Raw genomic sequence first — 14,394 nt, 5'->3', positions numbered from 1 at the left:
GCAACTAGGGCCACAACACGAGTAACACGAGTAACTTATTTAGATTCAAAGCTCTACCAAATTTTTGTACGTAAAGTCAGGGAGGTTCATCAATCGAATTTATGACTTTATAATTGAGGTTTTTTCAAGAATATATATATATATTTTACTTTTTTAAGATCTCTAATTTTTTTTCAAAATTACTAACTTAAATTTTCAAAAATACGTTTTTTAAAGTTTTATATTTACAAAATACGGTATCAATGAAACAACTAAAAAACAACAATAGGACAACAATTAAACATTAACTCACTGCATATTAACATGTTTTTTTTTTAAAAAATCAAAATATATATGCAAACAACTAAATAACAAATAGACATCAACACAACAACAGAACAACTATAAATAAACTTAAATAATAAAAATCAAAATGAAAAAAACTATACATAAAATCTAAACAACACAAAAACGACAACCACACAACAAATATAGTGCAACTCATTACATTTTTTAAAAACAACACACTGCAATACAATATCGAAAAAACAACTAGAAAATCACAATTGGACAACAACTAAACATCAACTCACTGAATTAAAAAATAACTAAAAAACAACAATAGAACAACTAGAAGTCAACCCATTACATACTAACACATCTTTTTTTATATAAAAAAATTCAAAATATATCAGAAAATAATTAAACACATTGAGTACTGTGCAACTCTGGGTAACGTGATGGATAAAATTATATTTAGTTTAAACAAACTGAAACGAACCTAATATACTACCATTCTCATTGGTGTTATTACAATTGGAGTCATTGGGCAGAAGATGAAGTCAACCATAGTCTTATACCCAGCTATTTACCCAAAAATGGTTTTTGATGACGTGGCAAAGAATTCTTACACATGGATTGACACGTGGCGGAATTGAAGGACAAAGGTGTTGTTCGGCCATCAACCAGGAGCACACCTCATCGCCAGCATTAAATTTTTGATACGACCAGGCTGATCGTGAAGCCCGATTTATTTCCTTCTTAAGTTGTAATCTAATATTAACTGCATTTGAATATTTCTTCATAATTATCCTTGATACGCGATTATTAAGGAAAGATAGGACACGTTAGCATGTGTAACCCTCCTTGAGCCTATAAATATGCATGAAATAGCTCAAGGAAGAGACTTTTTTCATTAGCTTTTTTGCTTGATATTGAGAGAGAAAGAGCTATAGTGATTGTTCATCATTCTATTGTAATCCTTCCAAGGTTTGTGAAACTCAAAGAACCCTAGTTCTTTGATCACGACTTTGAAGTTCAATAATAACAATACACAAAGTGGACGTAGGTTGTTACCAATCTTTGGGGTCGAACCACTATAATTCCTTGGTGTTCTTTCCCTTTCTATTAGATTATCTTTTCAAATGTCATTCCATATTTTGTCATATATTTGACTCCATGTCGTTGGCCAATTCGAGGGTCAACACCAGCACCAGCCATAGGCCATCTAATCTCCATGGTGGAGCTCGACAAGCTCATACTCACCTTCAAACCATCACTCTCCATTCACATCCTCATAACCACCACTCCATACAACTCTGGTGACACTGCTCCCTATATCGCCACTGTCTCTGCCACCACTCCTTCCACCATCTCCCCCCCCCCCCCCATCAACCTCCCTCCCTCCATCGCAGCCCCTTCGCCCCACCACGAAAACCTCCTCTTCGAATTCATCCGCTTCAACAAGCCTACCGTTCTTCAAGCTCTTAACTCCATCTCCAAAAACGACGTCATTCACGCATTCATCATCGACTTCTTCTGCGCCGAAACACTCACTGTCTCTACCCAGCGCAACATCCCTTCTTTCTTCTTCTACACTTCATCGGCATCTGACTTAGCCGCCTTTTTTATTTGCCGAACCTTCACCAAAATACCCTTCAAGATATTCCTGGAGTACCACCGATCCCATCTTCCGACATGGCAAAGCCGATTCTCGACCGCCGTGACAAGGCCTATGATAATTTTCTTGCATGCCTAGCTTATTTCTCTAAATCTGCTGGAATGATTATGAACATGTAACGCCCTACTTCCTTAGAGCCGTTACTAAGTGAGTTTAAAATGTGCATTTAACTCGCTAATCAAGGTTTTAGGTCAAATAGTGTAATTAAGCCATAAACAGAGGAAAAACTCTAGAAACAATTCTATTTCATTGAAAATCATAAAAGTTTAACACCTGGGATCCCAAAACACAGTTTAGAAACATTTACAACATATAAATTGAACCAAGTCGACTAAACGACAAAATCTAGGTTTATTTACAAACATCTCCCAAAATCCACTGGCTGTGGCGGCCAGGCTGGCCAAACATGTACACGCCGCTCATGCCTGCTACACTCAAGGTTGGCTGGCTTTCACCTTGCCCTTACCTGCACCACAGAGCATCTGTGAGCCGAAGCCCAGCAAGAAAACCTAAAACAGATAACATATGCAAAACATACACCAAGTATATAAACTGGCCATCAATAGGCTAAACACATACGACCTAGCCATCCCAGGCGCTTTACCAGGCCCTGGGTTCGCGGTCCACACCGTGAGGATATCCCAGATTATCCTTTTAGGGACTCGCCCTGGCAACTCGCACTCCACATGCTCAACGTTGCTCCCGGCCCCTTGCCGTACTCGGCCTTGCACTCAATGTGCCTAACGTCGTTCCCGGCCCTTTGCCATTCCTGGCCCCTGCCGACCTCGGCCTACATCGTTCCCGGCTCTTGCCGATCATTCACATAATTGCACACATAGCATAATAAACAAGAACAGAATACTAGCAAATACAACCAAAGGGCTACGCCCTGCAATTCAAACACGTTGGGCTCAGCCCTGCACACAAGCTCTACGGGAACAAGGTTTTTCTTACCTGAGTCCCGAGCTCTCCGAGCACCGATGTCCCGAGCACAGTCCTCTAACTTGAGCCTCGCCGAAACCCTAGTCACAACACATTAACAATACCCATCCATCAAGTTCTAATCCAATAAATAACTTTGAGCCATAACCCTAACCTCCGGGACCTTGAATTCTATCAATCCGGGTGATAAAATCCATCTCGAGCCTTAACCATTGAGTTCCCAAGCCTAAACACCCTTAAAACACACAAGCTGGTACTAAGATTCGCGGCCTTACCCACAAGCGCCGCGGCTAGCCTCGAAGCAGAGGCTAGCACCTCACTGACACCCACACGGGCCACGGCGCACATCACCAAGCGCCGCGGCGCGCATGAAACTTCTCGACCTCCCACGGCCGCGCGCGCACACGGGCCGCGGCATGCCCTCCTAGGGCCGCGGCCATCTCCTCCAAACCCAGAATTCTTCACCTTTCTCCTGCATTTTCTTCAAACCAAATCATCCTATAATCAAGCTAACAGTTCCAGACAATCAACCCCAATATTCTAGGCCAGTTTCAACATCAAAACCCAACAAAACATGCTCCAAAACTCAGCTAAAGTACCCAAGAACATATCAAATTCTACCCACATGCATAACCTAAAAAAACACAACTGAAATTCAAGCATAATCCCCATAGTTAGAGCTTACCTTTGATGTGTTATGCTTCTGAACTGGTTCCTCAAATGCTTAGCCCTTAGCTCCTTAACTCCAACAGCCCAAAGTCCTCAATTCTTGACTAGTTCCACCAAAATTCTCCTTTGATATGCCTTAGAGAAAAGAAGGTGTGTAATGCCCCAAATTTCTTAATAAGGTTTAGGACCTTGATTAGGAGGTCGGGAGGGCCATAATTGATTTATTATGGTATTTAATGATTATATGCATGTTTATGTGAATTATATTATTATATGATGGTGAATGCATGCATATGGGCTCATATTTTAATTGCAAGGGCATTTTGGTAATTTGGTCGTTGGGGGCGTGATTGTGTAATTTCATGCATATGGGTGAACTATAAATTTTACCACATTATATGTGGATTGGTTAGAGCCATTCGGCATGAGACAATCATGGGAATGCAAGTATTCGGTCTAGTCATAACGAGATTAAGTTCGGGGCTCGGAGTGAGTCTCGGGGTAACTTGGTGATTAGAACGTTGCCAGGAATTAAAGGGTAACAGGATGTGAATTATTGGTATTTGATAATTTTGAGATTAGCGGGAATTGGAGAGCGTTAATTATAATTAACGGTATAGGTTGGAAAGGACAATTTTGCCCTTGGGGTGGCTTTAGGAACCTTAAGTGACCTAGGGGTATTTAGGTCATTGGATTGGATTTATATGGACTTTAAGGCTATAGAAAAACAGAACCAAAACAGAGTCTCATCCTCATATTCTTCTTCTCTCCCGTACATGTTCTTCCCTTCACTTTTCTTTGAATTTTGAGAGCCCAAATTGAGGAGTTAAACTAGGAGATCAAAGGTGGGAGCTTAGGAACTTGATTCAGCCATTAAAGGGGATTCAAAATCGAGTTTGAGGTAAGTTCCAGCCATTAGTTTCATGGTATACTCTGTTTTGGCTTTAAACTTTCAGCTTGTGATTTCTTGGTGGTTAGTTGGAATTAATGGAAGTTTATTTGATGTTTAACTTGGGTTTTGATGAGCGTGAGTTGTAGATGATGTTTGGGGGTTGAATTGGGTGTTAGGTTGAGGTTTGGGACTGGTTTGAAGGTTTGGTTTCGAGGGAAACGCAGGGGAAAGAAAATCTGATTGTTGCTGGTTTGCATAATGTGCCGCGGCCTGGCTAGGGTGTGCCGCGGCCTGAGTGTGTTTCTGGGAAGAATTAGGCTTCTGTCTGAGGGTAAGCCACGGCATGGCTATGGTGAGTCGCGACCCATCAGGGCATTTTTGGCCAGAAATAGATTTTTAACTTGGGGATGTTGGCCTTAGGCCTCACGGTCGATCCTATTACCCGGTTAAGTGTGGATTGATGTCCCGGAGGCTATATATTGGTTTGGAAACCTTTGCTTTCATTTTCATTGATGGTGTCCTATATATTTGGTTATGACTAGGTGACCGTTAAAGGACCAAAGGACTGATCGTTCTCAAAGGGTCGTTTCTTTTATTAATTCTTGCTCGAACCCAAGGTAAGAAAATTGCACCCCATATGTGACATGCATGGCTATGATTGATGCATTTTGGATGTTGAATGTGAACATTGATAGACGTTCTAGTGAAACGTTATATCTTAACCAAAGTTTTTAACCCCTAAACCGCTAATCATGCTTAGTTACACGTTTATGGCCAAACGACTCGATTAGCGAGTTTAGCACTGTTTGAAATGTGCACTGTAGCGGTCCCTGGAGTTGGGGCGTTACAAGGTGAGAGAGGGAGAGTAATGAGAAGCTATCCTCAACTGGGAAGGAAAGTATATGTCAGTTTCTCCAAGTTTCTAAATGATTCTTCCTTTTTGTTTTATTCAACTTAAGTCTATGTGGTTACCTCAAGGTTCAGGGTACCCAAATGTCCCCGAGGGAAAAAATGGTAAATTTGCCAAATATTCCCTCCTAGACATTCTAACCTCAAATATATCTCCAAATATTTATTTTCATAACCCGATAACCCCATATAATAACTAATACCCAAATTATCCCTTGACTCGCCCCGAGTCGGATTCTCAACCCCGTTGTGACTTTCTGGCTAACCGCTCTCCAGGACTGTCCCGGATCGTGCTGCGCAAACATATCACATATGTATATAGCATTTATCACATTTGTACCCCTAATATCCAGACGGGGCCCACATGCACATTTAACTCAACTAAACATGAATCATTATCATATATACACATTAATTCATGTATTAACAAATTAAATCATTTGTTGCCCTCCAAGCACACTAATCAAGGCCCTAAGCCCTATTAGCAAATTCGGGTCGTTACAGAACATGTTTGACTCACTTGAGCCGAGAGCCATCAAAGCCATAACAAACGGCTTATGCGTCCCCGAGGGTCGTTCTCCTCCCATCCATTGCATTGGACCGTTGACCATACCAAAGAAGGAAGAGGAAAAGTACGGTCCGAGTCACTAAGGTGGCTCGACTCACAACTGAGTCGAAGCGTTGTATTTCTTTGTTTCGGAAGTCTGGGTTCATTTACTACAGATCAATTGAGAGAAACAGCCACTGGGTTGGAGAGGAATGGGCAGAGGTTCTTGTTGGTGATGCGTAGTCCGGTCTCCTGATCTCTGCTGTCCTCTCCACCGGGTTGCCCGTCAGACTGGGTTGCCCAGCGGTAGAGGCCAAGGTGACTTTGAAGGTGAGGTCGATATGGACGTAATGCACAGCAAAAATGGAGAGCCAACCGTAATAATGTAAATATATAATTGAGAACGTAAATTTGAAAAAAAAAATATCATGCAACAGTAAAAATGTGATTAGTGGTGAAAAATACACATTTATTGATTTTAATAGTCAAAATAAATTAAGTTTTAATTAATATTTTCATAGAATTAATATGATTTATTTTATAAATGAAAATATTTGATTATGATTTAATTTATTGTTATTTTGTAGGAATTAAAATTGTATTTTGGCACTTTGAAATGAAGATAAAAGAAAACAATTAAATCTGAAAAAGAGAAGAGAAAAATGACATTTTTCTTGAGACAAAGCCAGCCCAATCAGAAGGCCCAAGCCCAACAAAATATGCCTTTTTCTCCTTGCCCAGCTGCCAGGTGTCGTCGTCCAAGCCTGCCACGCGTCCGCAACCTTGCACCTCTCAGCATCCCAGAAGGCCCAGCCTGTGCGCTCTTTTCCCACAGGCCCAGCACCCCAACGTGGCTTCAGCCATGCGCCCAGCACTTCAGCATCTGAAGCTCCCCCAGCAGCCCACGCAAGCCCAGCAACCTTCAGCCAGCTCCTCCAACGTAAGCCCAACGTCGAAGCAATCCTCCTTCAGCTCCCAGCTCCAGCGGCCCAAACAACCCCACCTGGTGACCCAGCCCAGGTTCAAGCCTCCTTTCCCCCAGCAGGCCCAGTAGCCCTTCGAAGGCCCAACTCGCCTCAACCCAGCCGCCCATGTGACACGTTTTCATTGGCTGGGAATGGGTCAAAACCCACATCTGCCACCAGCCACCTTCAACCCATATTTTGTGGGTATTGGGCCTTGCAAAATTGTCATTTTGAGCTTTAAAGCTCATATTTTTTTATGCTTTAGAAAAAGGGCATATTGACCATACACCCAAATAACTAGGTTAATATTTATAATAAGATTTGATTTTTCAAAATCATATTTTATCATTAATATTTCAGATTTATTTTGTAAACCTCAAATTGTTGTTTAATTTCTTTTTAGTCATTTCTCTCTCTATAAATAGGGACTCTTTTTTCACAATTTCTATGTAATTTTTAGGTAGCAAAACTCTACCGAATTTTAGTCTCATTTCTCATATTTTCTCTCTAGAATTTCATAAGAATGTCTAGCATATATGCACTATGACTTTGTTTGGTATTTTTGATTCACCATGTGCTTAAAGTTTATATATTTGAGTGATTTATTTTCTTTCATCTCTACTTCTTCATCTCTATTTCTTCATCTTCTTATCTATACTTATGTTTACTAATAGTATATAGATTTTGCCTAACACTTTCTATGTATTATCAAATTAGTGAAAATAATATAGATAATATCTTTATCACTTTCTCCATCTCATTCATATATATTTACTTTTGCTAAAATCTATTAGAATGAGTCATGCTCTTTCTATGTATTATATAAATAGTAAAAGTGATATTTGTGTTAGGTTTTATGTCAAATCTTTTATTGCATTATTGCCAATGGTATAATGTCATTTTTAGATTTCTCATAAGATTTATCTCATTTTTCCATGGTAAATAATAATAATCACTTAAATACATTTTTGTAAAACACATTTGTGCTTCAATGTTAAATCTTCCAAATGAATAGTTGAGATGTGAACTTCTCATTTGTGTAATATTTATGAATCAAATATCCAAATAAATAAGTATGCATATTGGTGACTCTTGATCCTTCCTACTTGTTAGCCATTGTTACATCACACTTTAATCTATCTTTATTTCTAATCTATACATCTCAAAAACAACAAAAATATCATTTGTTCTATTTTCCTCATATTATTTATCTCCTAACTTTATTTATTGATTAACTTTATTTCTTTGCCTCCTTGTGGAATCGACCCGCCGATCTATACTACAACCACCGCTTAGTGAATGCATGTTTTGGGCGTTAAACAAAATGAAAGTTTTGAGACAAAAATAGTGTTTTATGTAAATTTTCCTTTATAATTTCCTCCTACTGATATAGTACTGCTTGTAATTTTTTATGTTTTAGGTGATAACTATATCTAAACATTTTGGGGATATTTAAATTTTCTATATATATATATTTGTAATTTGTATTCTCTTTCTCAGCATTATCATCATTCCACCAAACCTTATAATGATGAAACATTATCACATGGAATGGAGAACAATTCACATTATATTATTTAGGCAAAAGTACCGAAAGTTTGGGTTTTGTATGCAGCATATACCCAATGTTTATTTTTAGTGGCAATAGTACTCATAGTACTCAAAAGTGTTTTTCAGTTTGGTTTCCTACATTAGTGGCATCTGGGTGTACACGTGTACGCACCAAATAATTCAGAGTTTTAATTAAATTTAAAAACTTTTTTAAATCTATTTCCAAAATAATTAAATTAAATCTATTTCCTAAAACAAATGAAAATAATAACTAATTAAATTTAAAACATTTTAACAATTAAATAAATGGGACCTAAATAAATTAAACATTCCCCTTCACATCAGACGAAGAAGAACAAAAAGCCCTAAAAAACCATTCGAACGTGGCTTAGGAAGCCAATGCCGTCGACTTAAAGCTCCTGGAAGAAACCATCGGTCGAGGGTTTGTGGCATTTTAAATGGCAGCGAAAGGTTCATTTTCATCTTCTTCGAGTGTGCACAATCAAGGAAGGAATATGGATGAATTTGATTGTGTGAGCTACGATTGTGGATTGCAATCAGTCATGAGGACTTCATGGACCAAGCAGAATCCTCGAAGAAGGTTCAGAACTTGCTCCAGAGTGAAAGTAAGTTTCAATTTTTTGTTTTTTATTGCGTTTTGCAATATATTGGTGATTTTTGCTTTCTGTTTTTTTAACTGTTGCATATATTGCTGCAATTGTAGCTGTGAAGACTCAGAAATAAATAAATAAATAAAATAATATTATTTAAGTTTTTCTTTTAAGTGGTGGGACCCACTTTTTTTTTCCTTCCCTTTTCTTCTCCCTCCCGACCATTCTTCTTTCTTTCTTCTTCTTCTTCTTCTTCTTCTTCTTCCTTGCTTTTCTCGCGGCAAGCCACGGCAAGGGCACCAGACCCAACCACCGCTGCCCACCATTTCCAACACGCGCCGGTGCTGCAGCTTCCCCGACCGGCGATGACAGCAACTCCAAAGTTTGGTGACCATCGGAGCAAGGACGCGCCCGTACACCCACTCCGAAGTTTTGCTGTCAAAACTTTGAGGTGACTTTCCAGCGAACTCCGATCACCATTCGGCGAGTGGGTGGCATCGTTGGAATCAACGACGCGAGAGGAACGTCGCGTACTAAGTCATTCTGGTCAACTCACCATTTTTCTCCGACGAGATTTTGGGTATCTTCGCCCCTTTGGAAGCATTTTTCGGCGACACCAAAGATCATTTGGGCGAAGGAGCTATACTTTCGTGATGTACTCATTGAGAGGATCGTTTTGATATATGCCATGCATATATTCGTTGACGTTTCCGATACACCGCTCATTGCCGCCACCAACTGCTGCTGTGCACCGCTTATGTGAGGTTCTGGAACTTGAAATTTTAAATATGGTCATGTTATATATCGTTGGACACGATTTTGAACAAGGAATGCAATGATGATAATCGTTTGCTCATTTGATGCACGTAGAAAAATGTGATATAAAATCGGACTAAATCACTTTAGGATCATCGTTAAGCTTAGGAGCGTCGCTTTGGGCTTGGATTGAAAATTCTAAGGAGGTAGGAACTCAACTTGACTATTGGACTTATTTTACTCCTATTAAATTACATTAAACATATTCCAATTTTGATATTTATAAAATGTTTGAAAAATGGAAAACTTAATATGCATGTTTTCTGTTCTTTTCTGAGGTCACTGATTGCCAAAAATATTTTTTTTCACTTATTTATGCAGGTTATGATTTTTGGGTTTTATTCAAAGGCAACCCGATTTTCTAAAATATAAAGGGAATATGTTTCTTTCTTTTCATGTGTACCTGCATTTGGTTATACCGATGAGAGCCATAGTGATCATGATTTGTGCATGTTGTTGTTTCACGACCTAGTCTCTGTGTCATCATAGGTAGATCAGGTGTCCACTCACCTGTAGGTGTAAAGACGTAGCATCTGTATACAAGAAGTGTTCTGAGCCTCCCCTTGTGGTAGTTATCAGGTCGGGCTACTCGGTTTAGGATGTCGGTTTTTCTATGGTGGGTAACGGGAACTAGGGATCCAGTGGACAGTGTGATGTGCACTTATAGCTATGCTCTTATGATTATTTGTGGTTTATCTCTATTTGGGTTTATAAATGATGATATATGTTTTGTTTTCAAAGTGATTAGTAGTGAAAAATGCACATTTATTGATTTTAATGGAAAAAATAAATTAAGTTTAATTAATATTTTCATAGAATTAATATAATTTATTTTATAAATGAAAATGTTTGATTATAATTTAATTTATTGTTATTTTGTAGGAATTAAAGTGCATTTTGGCATAGAAAAAAAGAAACAAAGAAATAAAGAGATGAATCTGAAAATCAAATGAAAAATGGCATTCTTGAAGCCGAAAAGGCCCAATTTGAAGGCCCAAGCCCAGCAAAATCTGTCTTTTTTCTCCTTGCCCAGCCGCCACCTGTCGAGCCCCTGCCACGCCACCTATCCGCCTGCTTCAGCACCCCAGCCTCTCGACCCGCGCTCCAGCAGCCTCACTGCAGCAAGCCCAACTCGCCTCCTTTATCCCCAGCGGCCCAACGAAGGCCCAGCCCGAGTCCAAGCCATCTCCTTTAGCCCCAGCGACCCAACTCGCCTTAGCCCAACTTCAGCCTTTCTCCTCCATCAGTCAGCGCCACATGGCGCACTCCCATTGGCTGCCCCTGGGTCAATTTTCCAACTACAATAGTCATTCCAGCCCAACCAATCATGCACCTTGGGCCATGCACATTGCCATTTTGAGCTTTAAAGCTCATCTTTTTTGGTGTTTTTGAAAAATAGCATTTTGACCATACACAAAAATCACTAGGTTAATATTTATAATAAGATTTGATTTTTGAAAATCATATTTTATTATTAATATTTCAAATTTATTTTGTAAACCCCAAATTGTTGTTTAATTTATTTTTAGTCATTTTCTCCCTCTATAAATAGGGACTCTTCTTTCACATTTTCTATGTAAGTTTTAGGTAGCAAAACTCTACCAAATTTTAGTCTCATTTCTCATATTTTCTCTCTAGAATTTCATGAGAATGTCTAGCATAATAGGCTAACCTTCTTAGGAAGGTTAGGATGATCCTATATGCACTATGACTTTGTTTGGTATTTTTGATTCACCATGTGCTTAAAGTTTATATATTTGAGTGATTTATTTTCTTTCATCTCTATTTCTTCACCTTGTTATCTATATTTATGTTTACTAATAGTATATAGATTTTGTCAAACACTTTCTATGTATTATCAAATTAGTGAAAATAATATAGATAATATCTTTATCATTTTCTCCATCTCATTCATATATATTTACTTTTGCTAAAATCTATATAGAATTAGTCATGCTCTTTCTATGTATTTTATAAATAGTAAAAGTAATATTTGTGTTAGGTTTTATGTCCAATCTTTTATTACATTATTGCCAATGGCATAATGTCATTTTTAGATTTCTCATAAGATTTATCTCATCTTTCCATGGTAAATAATAATAATCACTTGAATATATTTTTTTTGAAACATATTTGTGCTTCAATGTTTGTTATCCCCAAAAATTGGAGTTCGATGACGTGGCAATAGAAATGACAAATGGCAAGGAATGGTTGGGTGATCTGGCTTAGGAGTGACCCGGTAGACCAGTGAAGAATTTTTGACTGGCCAGTCACATGTTTGTCTGCCCAGGCATGACCATGTCCGACCAGTCACATGTTTGTCTGCCCATGCATGACCATGTCCGACCAGTCATGTGTTTGTCTGCCCAGGCATGACCATGTCCGACCAGTCATGTGTTTGTTTGCCCAGTCATGACCATGTCCGACCAGTCATGACCATGTCCGACCAGCCAAGTGCATGTCTGCCCAGTCAAGTGCATGTCTGCCCAGCCAAGTGCATGTGTGCCCAGCCAAGTTCATGTCTGCCCAGTCAAGTGCATGTCTGCTCAGTTAGGTGCGTGTCTGCCCAGTGAAAGTTTGGCCGACCAGCTTGAATGTGATATGGATCGACTAGACAGAGCAGGGCTACGTAAAAAATCCCAGAAACGGCTTCAACAGGAATCGGTCTTGGCTTGCGCGAGAATCTCTCAATTTATCCCATGAATATAGTATACTGTTATATTTTGAATATTATTGTAAATTAAATATAATGAGAATAGCAAAATATCCCGATTATGGGGGATATCATATGTACGATCCTTAGCCTATAAATACAAGGCTTATGGCATCATAAGGAGGACTTTTGGAACTTTTGATTCAAGTTCTTATTTTCTAGAGAGAGAGAGTACTTGTATTTGAGAGAATTCTTGTATTCTTGTAATCTGAACTGAAGAAACTCAGTTGACTCAGGTTCATTTGATCTTGAGTGCAGGTCTATAATCACAACTCTAAGTGGATTAGGCTATTACCAACACATTGAGGTTGAACCACTATAAAAATCATTTGTGTCGTTTATTTCTCTTGAAGGTTTTTGTCGTTTTTGACGTCTACACGTCGTTGGCCAAAAACGCGGTCAACAATGTTAAATCTTCCAAATGAATAGTTGGAATGTGAACTACTCATTTGTGTAATTTTTATGAATCAAAGATCCAAATAAATAAGTATGCATATTAGTGACTCTTGATCCTTCCTACTTGTTACCCATTGTTGCATCACACTTTAGTCTATCTTTATTTCTAATTGTTGACCACGTTTTTGGCCAACGACGTGAGAACGTCAAAAACGATAAACCTTCAAGAGAAAATAAACGACACAGACGATTTTATAGTGGTTCAGCCCCAATGTGATGGTAATAGCCTAATCCACTTAGAGTTATGATTATATATCTACACTCAAGATCAGATGAACCTGAGTCAACTGAGTTTCTTCAGTGTAGATTACAAGAATACAGGAATTCTCTAAAATACAAGTATTTTCTCTCTCTAGAAAATTCAGATCAAAAGTTCCCAAAAGTCCCCTTTATGATGCCATAAGCCTTGTATTTATAGGCTCAGGATCTTACAGATGATATCCCCCCATAGTCGGGATATTTTATTATTCTCATTATATTTAAATTACAACAATATTCAAAATGTAACAGTACACTAAATTTGTGGGATAAATGAGAGATTCCTGCATTTACCAAGACCGATTCTTGTTGAAGCCGTTTCTGGGAATCTTGGCGTAGTCCTGCTCTATTTAATTGATCCATATCACCTTCAGTCTGGTCAGCCACACCTTTACTGGGCAGTCATGCACTTGACTGGGCAGACATGCACTTAACTGGGCAGAAATGCACTTAGCTGGTTGGACATGGTCATGACCGATCGGCCAAGTTCATGCTTGGTCGGACAAAGTCATGCCTGGGCAGGCAAGGTCATGCCTGGGCAGACAAGGTCATTCCTGGGCAGACAACCATATGACTGGTCGGACAAGGTCATGCCTGGTCGGTCATGACACTTACTGGCCAGTCAAAATTCTTCATTGGTCTACCGGGCCACTCCTAAGCCAGATCACTTTATCACAACTCTGAGGAGCCAATATATATTAAACGACTATTAACGTGTCGTTTACGGACCATGCACTGCCATTTTTCACCTCTATTGCCACGTCATCGATCTCCAATTTTGGGGATAACATTTGCCCCCAAAGTTTATTATACGATTTTCTCGTATGATAAACTTTTCTTCTAGCAAAATGTTCTTGAGGTCATTCAAAAGATCCTATCCGGTTGATAACTTTTACGTAAACTCCCACGACTGAACTTGTCTTGTGATTTCTTCAAAAAAAAAATTTGATCTTGGTCTTGTTGTAGTATATGTTTTGGATGATAAATGGTGTTTATGCTAGATGGAATTTAGGGCTTTGCTTTTTGGAATGGGTTTATGGTATGTTGGGGTATGGCCGATTGGCCATTGTTCTTGGAATTGTTTGGAAATTCTAGTCCGATCGGATGGGACTTAGTCCGAGTGGTT

At 38.9% G+C, this 14,394-nt stretch overlaps 1 pseudogene; it reads left to right on the top strand.

The window, feature by feature from the left end:
* The first annotated feature begins 815 nt into the window (after nt 1-815).
* On the top strand, nt 816-6,154 carry LOC133815634 (UDP-glycosyltransferase 88A1-like; annotated as a pseudogene).
* The last annotated feature ends 8,240 nt before the right edge of the window (nt 6,155-14,394 follow it).

Source organism: Humulus lupulus, chromosome 2 (assembly GCF_963169125.1).
Source record: "Humulus lupulus chromosome 2, drHumLupu1.1, whole genome shotgun sequence".
Taxonomy (NCBI): domain Eukaryota; kingdom Viridiplantae; phylum Streptophyta; class Magnoliopsida; order Rosales; family Cannabaceae; genus Humulus; species Humulus lupulus.
Note: the sequence above shows the minus strand (reverse complement) of the source record. Positions and strands in the feature narration are given on the sequence as shown.